Genomic DNA, 14,300 nt, shown 5'->3' with positions numbered 1-14,300 from the left:
TGGCAAAGTGGGCTTGTTTTTGTGGATGTCAATGTATTTTTAACACCTGCCCTGTCATAAATGTATGACAGAGTTAGAAGGAGCTGTGATGATGCTGTTAACATGTGACAGTAGAGAGAGAGTTGGTCTGTTGTTTCCCAGCGGAGAATGTCATTACATAATTGGTACCTTGAATATTTTAGCTTCTTTTGTGACGGCATTCATAATTCATGTTAATGCAGGCGCATCACCCTGGTGGTTACATATACAAATTCCTTATTTTCCTTTCTCTCATCTTTAATTGTTTTTTTCTCTCCTTCTTTTAAACACGATGCTGACTAAATATTAGTGTCAGATATTTACAAAATACAATTACAACACAGCCTAATGTATCAAAAATAAAATACAAAATACTTTTGCAAAGTATTGTATTTAAATAAAAGAAAAGTACTGTATCTATTATTTTCTAAATACATTAGCAATTTCCCCCCTTAACCTGAACAACAGTAATGGTAACAAAAATGTTTGACTTGCTATGACTGTGATGTGGTTGTTTATCTACTAGATGAATGCGCTGACTAAGTTGCTCGGAATGCAAAATTACCTAAATATAAAAATTAACACATGGTATTATTTTTCTAATTTACTCCACCCCCAAACAAGACCACATTTGAATGACTGGAGATGGGAAAAGATACATCAAAAAGTATGAAAATAAATGACTAAATACATTTTTAAAATACCGAAAATACATTTAAAGTAGTCCCAAAAAAAGAATGGACTATTGAAGTAAAATATCCTGTGCAGTTGTAAATTGAACAAATACATGTGTGAACACCAACGTTTTTTAATATCAACTTATTTTAGAAATAGGCCCTATATCACTTTCTATCAGGACTGTTGAAAAGTATTTTGTATTTTGAAAATACAAAATACAGTTCTCTAGAGTATCTTGTTACAAAATACACTGGACTGTAGTTCACGCCAGTGAAATACAATTGACAAAATACTCAAGTTATTTAAATACGTACTTCAAATACAACAACATAAACACTTCCCATCTCTGATTAGTATGACCCCACACCTTCTCCAAGATGATCTCCCTTTATCCCCGATTCACAGTAATTTCTCTGATATTGGCTCCGAGGGCTCAGGTTGATGAAACATCACCACAGGCTCTTTTCATGTGACTCCATCTCCTCTCAACTAAGTAATATTACATAAGATCATAATGCAACTGCCACTCCATGGCGTGATTAGCCACCTTCTCTCCCCTTATCTGAATGGAACAGAGAGTTTCACCTTATTTGTCCATCAGAGCCAAAGCCCAAAGCAATTTGCATGTCAGGATGTCCATTGTGCATGTCAGGAGTCTATCGTGTCAACTGTCTTTGCAAGGCTTTATACATTAGTGGAATAATGATATTATTTGCAAAGGGGGGCGGCTGGGGGAAATGGTGACGTAGTGGTGGCTGTACACACGGAAGATCCAGGATTCGGACAGAGACCAGGTGGACTTTGTCTGTTTGGGATTTAGATTCCCAAAGAGTTAGCTCTAAGTCTTGTAGACTGACCTTTATCTGTTTACTGAAATCCCACTGCTAAATTATAGACTCACCCCTGTTCCTCTGCTCCCCTTGCCCCTCCCTCATGCACGTACACACACACACACACACACACACACACACACACACACACACACACACACACAGAGTCATGAGTCTCTCTGCACTGGTCCAATCGCTGCTCAGTGCTGTCTGAGTTCAGCGCTCTCCTTTTAAATCCCCCTCTCTGTGGTGAATCAGCACTCGCAGCGCAGCCCTCCGGTGGTACAGCAAGTGGTAGAGAAGTCTACTGAAACAGCCTACAGTAGGTACTCCTGCACTCTCTTCTTTTTCGTACTCTCTCCCCCTCCTCAAATATTGTGTCGTCCCCATCACCCGTTTCCCTGGGTCGACCCTAGCCTTTGTCTTTCGCTGTCCCTGCATCCTCTACACAACGCAACTTTGTACTTTGCTTGTTTTGCTGACAAGTGTGGCGTACGTGGTTCAGTGTAGTTTCACTGTGCCTAGTGATTGTAATGCACATTGAAGAAAGAACACATGGGCAGAGCATGTTTGGGACATGCTAAACAAAGTACGATTGGTGCATGTAAATTGTGAATTGTTAAATGCATTGGCAAGTTAATGGTTCATGGTAAAATGACCTAGGCTTTTAGCCTTTTAAGCTGGTAGACTAATGACTTGACTCTCATGACGGACTTTACATGGTGGATAAACATTTAGGCTGATATAACCATCACTTTCATTTTTGCTGGGTTGACAACATTCCTATTTATGTCAGTCGTTTCTCTCCTGTGAGAGTGAAGACGTGGTAAATTAATCATTAGACCAGGGATTGTGTGTTGACTTTGAAATGTTATTCTCAGAATTATTCTGACACATCGCTATGTCTTAAAATGTTTTGGAATTAGAAGCATGACATTGCATACAAAATGTAAACAAACAAGACCAATAGGTCACAGCTGCTAGCTGTCTTACTCATTGATTTTGCGATACAGTACGTGATGACGAGGATAGTTCAACTACAACCACATATAGTTATTTCGGGCTCAGTCTTTACTACGAAAACAAAAAGGGAACTACAAGCACTCAGATCTCTTAAACGGCCTTCTTTATTCTCTGAAAAATCTTGGCACTTTAATTAAATATACATATTACGAGGTTTATGGAGATATTTTTTACATTTTTCCCCATTTTCTTATATATATATATTTTTTCGTACATTAGGAAATGAATCGCTTGTTAGGGTAAGTTCCTCAAAAAACAAGTGAAAGCACCAACAACAACAAAAAGTGTCTGGACCCCTCATTTACTCAATTGTTTCCTTTATTTTGGCAGTTACCTGTAGACTTGGTATCGCTCGTGATAAAACATGCATTTGGTTTTAAAAAAGCAAACTTCTCCTTTCTCCTTCATACATTATTGTTCCTCGTCTACATTGCATCTTAGTTCTTCTTCTTCTTCCCTGTCATCCCTATCTGGAGCACAACACTTGAATGGAGACAGATGATGAAACTCTGTGGTAAGAGATCACTTAAGTGCTGCTATGCATATGTGAATAACTATGACGTTTGTGATGTTTTATAGATATGTTCCGTCATCCTTCACACAGTGAGTTGATGTTTTCTATTCTCTGTCAGAAGATTGATATCTAAACCATCTAGATATTGAATTTTGGATATTGTCTTGGATATTATCTTCCATAATACAAATTATCTTCCACTGTAAGAAAGGTCCATGTTTAGAACTTTCGCTTTGACACCATGGGCTGTACCCGAGCCTTAAATTAGGTTTTGTCATCTTCACTGAAAATTGGTGAGGTGAGGGAGACGTTATCAGACAGACTGATCATTAACAAGAAGAATTGATCGGTGAACTCACACCCTGCCTCTACTTCAGTGACAACGTCCGCAGACAACTCTTCCATCCAAACGCGGCAGGGCACATCACCTCTGGTTGCGTTTAAACTAAGTTGAGGAGTGGGGAAAAGTGTAAGGTCTTTAGGACCTTCGTGGTATGCATGGTGATTGGTCAAGCCACATATAGCACATGTATGGTTGGATTGACACCTTCAGAACTCTTCCTGGAACCTAAACTGGTTATTAACTTTGCTGAAATGAGTTGCTATGAATATCCAGTGTCCTATTCTACAACCAGAGCTTTATTTGGGACCCAGATGTTTGTTGACTGTGATATACGTTTCAGTGGAAAGTTCATTTTTAGTTACCTCAGTGGAACACGCTTTGGCACACATTTCACCACAGCTAAACACCTGACGGCACCAACTGTAATCATATGTCTGATGAACAGTATTTGGATAAAGGGAAAAAACAATAACTTAAAGCTGGAGGCAGCTGGTCATTTGATGTGTGTGTGATCATCATGCAAAACAACACAGCCGCGGGGCCTGTATGTTATTTACTTAAACATTTATCATCCCTGTCATGACACAACACTTCTCTGGTGGCCTTACACCCTGCGTGGTCCTCCCGGTGTTTAATAGCACACTGAAATAAAACGGTGATGACATAATCAAAGACACGGTTGTTATTTAGCTGAGTTCTCCTCTCGTGCTGTGACAGGAAACAGAAGCCTGTCAGTTAGGCTCCCCGGCCTGCCAGTGAATGCTTGGCTCTTTTCCCATTGCCTTGTTAGAGAGTATTAATTACAACTCCTAACAGCGGTCGCTATTGATGAACCTCAAGTCTTAATTTGCTGCTTCCTTCTGTCTGTTTTAATGGGTTTCTCATTGGCCTCCAGGGAAAGACAGAGCTCATTGTGAGCCAATCAAAGTAATTTGTCTCATTCATTCACCGGGCCTGTGTCTCTAAGGTCTTTCAAAAGTAGCTCAAGGCCTTAGACACATCCTCACCATTGAGAGACATTAGGCAGTTTTCCATTAACCCAGGTTTTTTCGACAAAAGCAATCATCGCGACATGTGTATTGGAAACGGCGGATATAGGATACCCTTTCTATAGGTCGACAACATTTTTATCCGTTCGACATGGGTGTATTTATTTTGCCTAACTTTCTTTATTGCGACAAATTATGATGGAAATGAATTACGATTGCCGAATACTTTAGAAGGTACATGGGGCACATCATCAAGTAATTACTGTATAAGCTCCACTTTACATTTAATTCTAAATGCCTACTGCTTGCAAAATAAAAATGTTTAACTATAAAAATGTTTCTTTGCAGTACAAGGATTGTCCTGACTTTCAAGAATGCCTGAATTTCTTCGCCTTGCTTTTCTGGTTGGCTGGCAAGTTTCACCATCCAATTATTTCAGATCTACTGGAGTGAAAGTTCCACCATGGCACGGACTAACCGAGGCAGCCGATGTGGCGATACGTTGGCACATGAGAATTATTAGGATATGTGTCAGTTATTGCATTCTATCCATGCGGAAACCTGAGACATGAAACAGATAGGTGGGAGGGCATACAGGCAGTCACAAATGTATTAATGGGCAATTTGCCTAAATAGGTCATGGAAACACTTGAACCACTATGTCCAGCTGTTTTAAATCGACATGATACACTGAACAAAAATATAAATGTAACAGGCAACAATTTCTCAAACTTGCTCAGTGGGTGACATGTCTGGTGAGTATGCAGGCCATGGAAGATCTGGGTCATTTTCAACTTCCAGGAATTGTGTACAGATCGTTGCGACATGGGGCCGTGCATTATCATGCTGAAACATGAGGTGATGGCGGGGGATGAATGGTACGACAATGGGCATCAGGATCTCGTCACGGTATCGCTGTGCATTCAAATTGCCATCGATAAAATGCAGTTGTGTTCATTGTCCGTTGCTTATGCCTGCCCGTACCATAACCCCACCGCCACCATGGGCCACTTTGTTCACAACATTAACATCAGCAAACCACTCGCCCACACAACGCAACGCCATACATCCTCTCTGCCATCTGCCCGGTACAGTTGAAACCGGCATTCATCTGTGAAGATCACACTTCTGCAGTGTGCCAGTGGCCATCCAAGGTGAGCATTTTCCCACTGAAGTCGGTTACCAAACTGCAGTCAGGTCAAGACTCTGGTGACGACGACCAGTACGCAGATGAGCTTCCCTGATACGGTTTCTGACAGTTTGACAACACTACACAACTTTAATTGCTGTTCAATTGAAACTTTGTTTGACACCAAGTTCTCCCTGATCACTCTTCCTAATAGGAGGTGTAGTGGAGGTAGACGGTGGTTCCTCCTGGTTCCTTTCTCTTCTTATCAGTAGCAGATGGGAGGAAGAGAATGATGAACCTGTCCCTTCCTGATGGATCGAGTATGTCTCCATCTAGACCGGCGGTGCAATGAGGCGCGGGGACAGGGAACAGCTAAATGATTGGGCCATCACTGGGTGCAGTTGTCCCGTCTGGCTGGTCTGCCATATGTTAGAGCAGGGTGGGCCAACTCAGACTTAGCTGATAAATGGATGTGCGTTTTAAGCCAGGCAAGGTGAAGAGGGGTGAAGAAGACAGAAAACACCAATAAGTACGTGGAGTGAAAACAAACCTGGCCGTGTCCTCCGAACAATCCTCCAAATGTACTATATATGCAAAAGTATGTGGACACCCCTTCAAATTAGTGGATTTGGCTATTTCAGCCACACCCGTTGCTGACAGGTGTATAAAATCGAGCACACAGCCATGCCCATCTCCATAGGATAACACTGACAGTAGAATGGAAATACTGAAGAGCTCTGTGACTTTCATCGTGGCATCGTCATAGGATGCCACCTTTCCAACAACTCAGTTCGTCAATTTTCTGCCCTGCTAAGGCTGGCCCGGTCAACTGTAAATGCTGTTATTGTGAAGTGGAAACGTCTAGGAGCAAGAACGGCTCAGCCGCGAAGTGGTAGGCCACACAAGCTCACAGAAAGAGACCAACGATTGCTGAATCGCGTAGCGCGCAAACATCGTCTGTCCTCAGTTGCAACACTCACTACCAAGTTCCAAACTGCCACTGGAAGCAATGTCAGCACAAGAACTGTCCGTCGGGAGCTTCATGAAATGGGTTTCCATGGCCGAGTAGCCACACACAAGGCTAAGGTCAACATGCACAATGCCAAGCGTCGGCTGGAGTGGTGTAAAGTTCTCCGCCATTGGACTCTGGAGCAGTGGAAACGCTTTCTCTGGAGTGTTGAACCATGCTTCACCATCTTGCAGTCCAATGGACAAATCTGTGGTTTGGCAGATGCCAGAAGAACACTACCTGTCCTAATGCATAGTGCACATGTAAAGTTTGGTGGAGAGGAATAATGGTTTGGGGCTGTTGTTCATGGTTTGGGCTAGTTTCAGTGAAGGGAAATCTTAATGCTACAGCATACAATTACATTCTAGACGATTCTGTGCTTCCAACTTTGTGGTAACATTTTGGGGATGGCACTTTCCTGTTTCAGCATGACAATTTCCCCGTGCACAAAGCAAGGTCCATAAAGACATGGTTTGTCGAGATCGGTGTGGAAGAATTTGACTGGTCTGCACAGAGCCCTGACCTCAACCCCATCAAACACCTTTGGGATGAATTGGAACACTGAATCGCCCAACATCAGTACCTGACCTCACTAATGCTCTTGTGGCTGAATAGAAGCAGGTCCAGCAATGTTCCAACAGCTAGTGGAAAGCCTTCCTAGAACAGTGGAGGCTGTTATAGCAGCAAAGGGGGGACCAACTGCATATTAATGCCCATGATTTTGGAATGAGATGTTCGACGATCAGGTGTCCACATACATTTGGTCATGTAGTGTAACAACAGAAACACTCTTGTCTGGTAGGTTATTTAGCTAGTTCAAAGCTGCACATTTGCAAGAATCACATCAACAAAGCCACAGCAAAAATATTCTTATTATATTATTTATGGCCATGAAACTGCACCTTTAAACTGTTAATGGGTTTTCATTTTGAGTAGTATAGTTTAACATAGTAAATGATTTGAGTAAAGCTTATATACAAACACTGGTGAGTCCCATAGGAAAAAGGGAGACAATGACTGACTGTGTTGGATAATATAGGTTATGATCGTTAGCTATGATCGTTAGAATAGGACACAAGGTAGAAACCCCAACAGTGACTAACCAGATGCTCTTGATTGTTCTTGTTCACAGCACTGAGGGCATTTCTGTTCACATCATACAGTTCACATTATATGTGGGATGTTCCTACATGTCACACTGATGTGTCTCGCTATTATACCCTTTAAAACACATTTAGTGTTCAGTACTTCAATAACTGAGTACTGGACCATTTTATCAACCTTATGATACCTGTTACCCTCCAGATGCTTTTTTTGGGACACAGGGTTACAGAGCTGCTGTACATATGGGCTATCTCTGATATGCTATTATGCTGGCCTTGATCCAAGTCATCTTTTCATCTCTCTCCTCTTTTCTTTTGTCCCTCAGCATTTTCCGGCTGTGAGTGGGGCCTTCATGGATTCCCCGTACAATGGCAACACGTCCCTCCAGACCTCCACCTCCAACCTCAACGTCAACTTCTCCCGGCCGACCGAGGTGGAAGAGGAGGGCAAGTACTCCAGCGACGCCATCTGGCTTTGGGTAGCCGTCATTGCAACCATCGGCAACATAGTAGTGGTAGCAGTGGTTTGCGCCTGTGCCTTCTAAGACCCGTTAGTTACAAGCACACAGCCGAACATCCCTCTTGCCCCATCTTTCCTCCACTTTAACCTATCCCTATATTAATTTTACTCTTGTAAGTGTCCACCCATAATATTAAAGCCAAGGCCCTGTTCTGAGGGTCAATGGAATATGATAGTGAAAATATAGGGACTGGCTTAACTGATGTTTTCCAGGACTAGGAATGAGAGAAACAATCCTCCGTAGTTACCATACTGTATCTTAACTTAAGCCTATGTCTCACACTGTTTTTTTTTTTAATGAGAAATGGTGAAGTGAGCTGATGTGGGCTGTGCCTTTTTATAATGAACATGGTAAATTATTTAAGGAAGTGTGCAATATATAAAGCAGTTGAGTGAGCCTCCCTTCTGCTTTCCAATTGAAGGGTTCACCAGAGGTCAGCCTAAAGGATTAGGGAAGTGTACAGCTGTGAGATCCCCTCTGCCTATGAACCTGAACAGAACACCACATCATATATCTTTGTCTGGTTGATGTCATGTGACTGTTTGTCTGGAATGGATGTGTTGATGCTGCTGTCTTGGTCCAGTTCCCTCTTGAAAAATAGATTTTTATCTCAACAAGACTAACCTGGTTAAATAAGGGTGAAATAAATAATCAGCATCTCTCGTTGTGGCTGGCCATCGTCTCGGAGACCAGTGGAGAGATATGTGACAGATGGTGGCTGGTAGTGGGGCAGAGGGGACAGCGGAGGGGCCCAGGGCAGGCTTGGCAGGGCCCCCAGTACCTGGTGTTATTTCCTGTGACTGCTGCACCCCTGCACTACCATTCACCATTACTGCTCTGTCCTGTCCTCATCAGCCTGTCAGTGATAGAAATCTCCCCAAGCACTTTATAAAACGCAATAAAGTGGGGAGTTTTCTTTCATTTTAACTGCATTGTTCTGCAGTGGCTGTAGACCTGTGCCAGTTTAACTATGCAGTAAAGGCATCCTATTGGGCACACACTGGTTGAATCAATGTTGTTTCCACGTCATTTCAATGAAACGACGTTGAGCCAACATGGAATAGATGTCGAATTGCCGTCTGTGCCGTCAGTGGGATAGCAGTGGCTAATGTTTATGAGTGAGACAAATGTGTAGAAACACAGTATCACCCACAAGCCAAATGAGTGAATGAAGTTGTCAGCACAAATCAGATGTTATACCACCCCTGCTGACATTCTGAAATTACGGAACCACCAATTACATCACACTAAATCATTGAGCCGCCCACCATTACCAGACCACTGCTACAACAACCTCAAGCTGTTGAGCTAGCAATCAAATGATTTCTCTCGTCATAAGAAACCCCATTGCTGTTAACGTTAGTTTTTTAGTTGCTGTGCCAGGCAGGCAGAATCTCACATTCTCCTCAGAATGTCTCTCAGTAGACTAGTGTGTGTGTGTAGGTGGCAGCAGCCCCAGTAGTTCCGTGCTGTGCTGTCTCCCATGCACCCAGTGGAGCCGGGCCACAGACTTGTCAAACGGCAGGGCTTTAATGAGATGTAATGCCTCTCTCTCTCTTTCCTAAAGCGAACACTGACCTCCCGTTGCGCTGTGGTGATCAGAACAGAGCTGATCCCTGCTGCACTCAGCTGCTCTGAACAAAGATAGTGCTTCAAGTGCATTTTTAGAGTGTGACTTCCTCATTTAATCAGCACTAGTTGATAGAGAGAAGGGGGAAGGAGAGAGGAGTAGACGAGAGGAGTGACTGCATGGGAATTGATTTATAACAGCCAACTTCCATGTCATCTCTTTGAAATACAAAACTTTTTTTGAAGTTGAATGGAAAATTCCATTATTTTTATTGAAACCAACGAAGTGGAATAAAAAGTTTGAAAATGGAGAGATTTAGGATCAAAGGTCTGTCTGAGCCATCACTTCACACAGCTAATTGCCCTGATCTCACTGTACAGTAGAGTTAATGAAAACAAGAGACCGATTCATCATGGCATCTCTGAGCGGTCCTTTTCAGGGTCCTTAGAGAGTTTAGCCAGAAACCTGCGGGAACATTAATCCGTTGTCTGTTACAATAAACAACAACAATCGCACTGAATGGGGTCTTCATAAGTATCTGCTGGCAATACCTCAATATGATGCTAACAAGTTAGTATTATACATCCCCACTATATGTAGTTGCTTTAATACTGTAACTATTCTGAAGCAAAATTCATATGAACTAGGTGAGGAATCCCAGGTAGCTATAATAGGAATTTCTTCTACCCTTGTATCGGCTGTGTGCTTTGACATGGGACTGGTTAAGGCTCAGGTGCCCACTGTCTACGGCTCAAATTATGTGCCTGAACTGACTAACACAACTCCTACCCGTCAACTTCTTATTGACCATGGACGCCCCTTGACCACCATGGATGATGGTCCTCCTAAACACCACAAAACGTCATCACAGCCTCAAGTCCAGGTACCGTGTGAACCAGTTTGCAATGTCACTTAGGCGCACGGTTCACCGGACACAGATTAATAAAGCTAATCCTGGCAACAACAAAAAAAATGTATATGGAGATTCTCTATTGAGTTTACTGTTTATTCCAGGCTAAACTTAATCTGTGTCCGGGAAACTGCCCCTTACTGTTTATTCCAGGACTAGGTTTAATCTGTGTCCGGGAAACTGCCCCTTACTGTTTATTCCAGGACTAGGCTTAATCTGTGTTCGGGAAACTGCCCCTTACTATTTATTCCAAGACTAGGCTTAATCTGTGTCCGGGAAACTGCCCCTTGCTGTTTAAGATTTGTTTTTAATTACAGCCTCCATGTAAAAAGTGAATTGTTGCGCTATACGTTATGCCTGTTAAAGGGAATAGTTATTTTTTAGTATTGGGTAACTTGGAGTGATGCTTCATTCATAATCATATTTGTTTGATGTACTGTGTTTCTTTATTTCTATAAGTCAACATTACTTCAGTCACACTACACTATATATTGAATTTAAACATTCCATTAAGCATGCCATTTCCTTATTTGTACTAATGGATGAATCTCTTTATGGTGTTAACTGAGAGCGTGTGTAGACTTGTGATCATGTATCCTCTACTGTGTTATATGATAAATGTCACATTCATAAAGAAACACTACTATGAAAATACTCATGTAGACCCTACCCTGCCAGTTACAGCTGTTAAATGGGGGAGACGTGGCCATGGAGTGCTCCCTCCACCAACAGATGCATTTCACCACGTTTGACTTCCTCCCTCCCTAGGCCCAGAGGGGACTGAAGTCTGCTTAATCACACCCCATAGAGCATTCCATCCTCCGTCTCCTTTCCCCTCTGTTCTCTCTCCTTCCATCCATGCAGAGCACTAGACCGTGCTTTCTGCATTGGCACTGGCCTCTGACCCGAGGCAGGGCACCTCATGCCCACATGCCTATTCCTTCCCAGGCAACAAGAAATAGTCCGGTCATTGCTGGGGAAATGGACAAGTCACTCCTACGAGAGGAGAATTGTAGGAGCAAGGAGCAGCTGGGTATATAAGCGAACACACACACACACACACACACAATGTAAATGTACCTTTCTATAACATGGTTGTAATGACAATGCTATGATGTCGTTATGTGCTCTCAGGGTTTGTATTTTTTTCCCTCATCTTTCAATACATTGTAAATGTTTCATACCATTTTCTCATCATAGTTATAATTAGCAAATGATAACATTTATAGGGGCCATTTAAAGTTGAGCTAGATTAGGTAAGCTTCAATTTTGGATTCTGTTCAGTCTATCGCTTCATCAATTCAGTCTGTATCGCTGAAGCATTACAGATTGTGTGATAGAAATGTAAAGGTAATTGAGCTGACATAATGCAGAGTTTACCAAGAATGCGGTCTCCACTAACGCGGGAACATTGCCTTTACATGTCAATCCCGATGTAACGCTGCACTTCTGCAATAAAGATTCAATATAGGCCTGAAGCTAATATTCGATCCAATTATACTAGTTATAATTTAGCTTGAATGAATAAGCACTGTATTGCTGAATGTCATACTGTAGTTATTCACACACACTCAAACATGCTTACCGCTGTAGGTATAGCCCAAGACTATGTTGCGTGAATATGCTCCCCCAAACTAACTTGGGAGCTCTATAATTCATAAGAATCCATAACAATTTGTAAATATTTAAACGGTTTTGAATCCAACATTACACATATCATGATATACACATGTATAAATTGACCAATAACCTAGCGGGGTAATGAAAATATAGTCAGACTTCAAGTGGGTGTTTCTATATGTTGTTGCCATGGGAACACCCTCCATAGATCACCTTACTTTTGTGGTGTTTTCTGGCTCTGGGTCCTCGTCAGACGCTAAGCATCCCAGCTCTCTTCCTCTGCAGAGTGTTGCATTACCCAACGAGGCTTCGCTGCATGTTTGTTAAGTCGGAGATATGAGAATGCTTCTTGACTTTAATGCTGCCGGACATCATATCCCTTCCCTGCTGATTCACAGCGGCTCCCCTAACCCAATGGCTTGTTTGTGTTTGTCTCTGCAGACTCCCAGGAATTTTCCATCCTTCCTCGGGCCTCCAGGAATATATATGCTAATTAAAGCTGACTTCCTATATCTTGAGTACAGCAGAAACAGTATGGTTGACTAGGGACTGTGACTTTATAAAAGCACCCAGAGGAAACCCATAAAGACTACATGGAGGCTGGGAGGAATATTGTGGATAGGTGGGACTTGAGAGGTGACAGTAACAGACATCATATTTATGACTTCAACAAATAATACCATATCTTATTCAAGGTTACTTGTAGTTAACTTTATTTGGAATGTGCTGTGACTCATGACACTCAAAGGACCTAGAAAGTATGTCTTGTATGTCTTGTTTTGAAATTGATTTTCTGACAGCGATTCACATATTCATTGCAATGAATGAATGGATATTTATCGACTTCGTTGACTCTGAAGCCTTGGATTCTACATTTCTGTGCATCCAGTTGCAGTGTTGTAAGTTCTGAAAGCTCCCTGTAGGTGTCAGGGTTACCGCTATGAAATACTGATTAACAGAAAGGCTGTTGGCTAAATACAGGAGCTGTATTAGTTCAATTAATTCACAATGTTCATTCACAAAAGCATTCTATAACAATTTACTTCCTACAAAATACTGCACAGAGTCATGTCACTGCAATTGTTTTAAATTACATTTCTAGAGGGGGAGGGGAACACTTACTGTCTTGACTTTCCATAAATGTATGACCTACTTTGAAAAGATATCTTGTAAAAAAAAAGAGAAGGAAATCTAACATTTGGGGGTTTTCTTTTCATTTCAGTATGTGTAAAAGCATGATTGCAATGTACAGTATAAACACTATGGGGGTTATTCATTTTTATTTTTAACATGATATTTCAGGCTCATTATTATTTTGTTCCCATGCTAGATTAACCAAAACATGCGCACACACGCGTTGTGAAACGTGGCTTGCATTACATGAGCCAGGATTCAATATGTGTACCTTTATAAGGATAATGGATGTGTACACGTCAGTAAATTAGGCCAGCTCTGTTGTTCATATGCTCCTCAATACCAGTAGTCCCAACATCCAAGCCATGTGTACATGCTCATCGCAAAGACATCTTAATATGGAAAACACTTAAATGCAGCTGGTGCGAGACCACATGACAGTTCAACCATGATCATTTTCTTGTGTTTTCAATTTCTTTTGTGATATTTTGATTTAGTATGAGCTTACTTAGCGTGTTTGCATGTATTGTGTTACTTCCGTCCCAAAATGTTGTTCGTCGACATCTCTGCAAGCTGCGTTCCAGTAAGGGATAAATAATGTAATAATCATGATCTTATGGAATATTGATTGGATGATTCATTACTTTGTACATGTAGAACTAATGTGGAATATTTTTTGTAAACTTTTTATTGATCATGTACATTTTTCCAATGTTTTAGCAATTGTCAGTGCAGAAAAATTGCTGCTATAGTCATGATGTGTTTTTTTTACACACTCTTGCAAGTGAACAGAAAAGCTTAGAAGTAAACATGTTTTTACCTGCATAATAAAAAAATCTATATTGTGTGTTAACCTCATGATTTACCATCCTGTTTAATTCAATTAAATTGATAAGAATGTGAAAATGA

General features: G+C 41.6%; 1 long non-coding RNA gene across 1 annotated transcript; it reads left to right on the top strand.

The window, feature by feature from the left end:
* The first annotated feature begins 1,715 nt into the window (after window positions 1–1,715).
* LOC106580733 (uncharacterized) lies at window positions 1,716–14,300 on the top strand. Its single transcript, XR_006760962.1, has 3 exons — window positions 1,716–1,848; window positions 7,963–10,610; window positions 11,406–14,300. It is a non-coding gene; the product is annotated as an uncharacterized lncRNA (long non-coding RNA).

The sequence above is a fragment of the Salmo salar genome, chromosome ssa20 (assembly GCF_905237065.1).
Source record: "Salmo salar chromosome ssa20, Ssal_v3.1, whole genome shotgun sequence".
NCBI lineage: Eukaryota > Metazoa > Chordata > Actinopteri > Salmoniformes > Salmonidae > Salmo > Salmo salar.
This window is presented reverse-complemented; position numbering and strand designations above follow the sequence as displayed.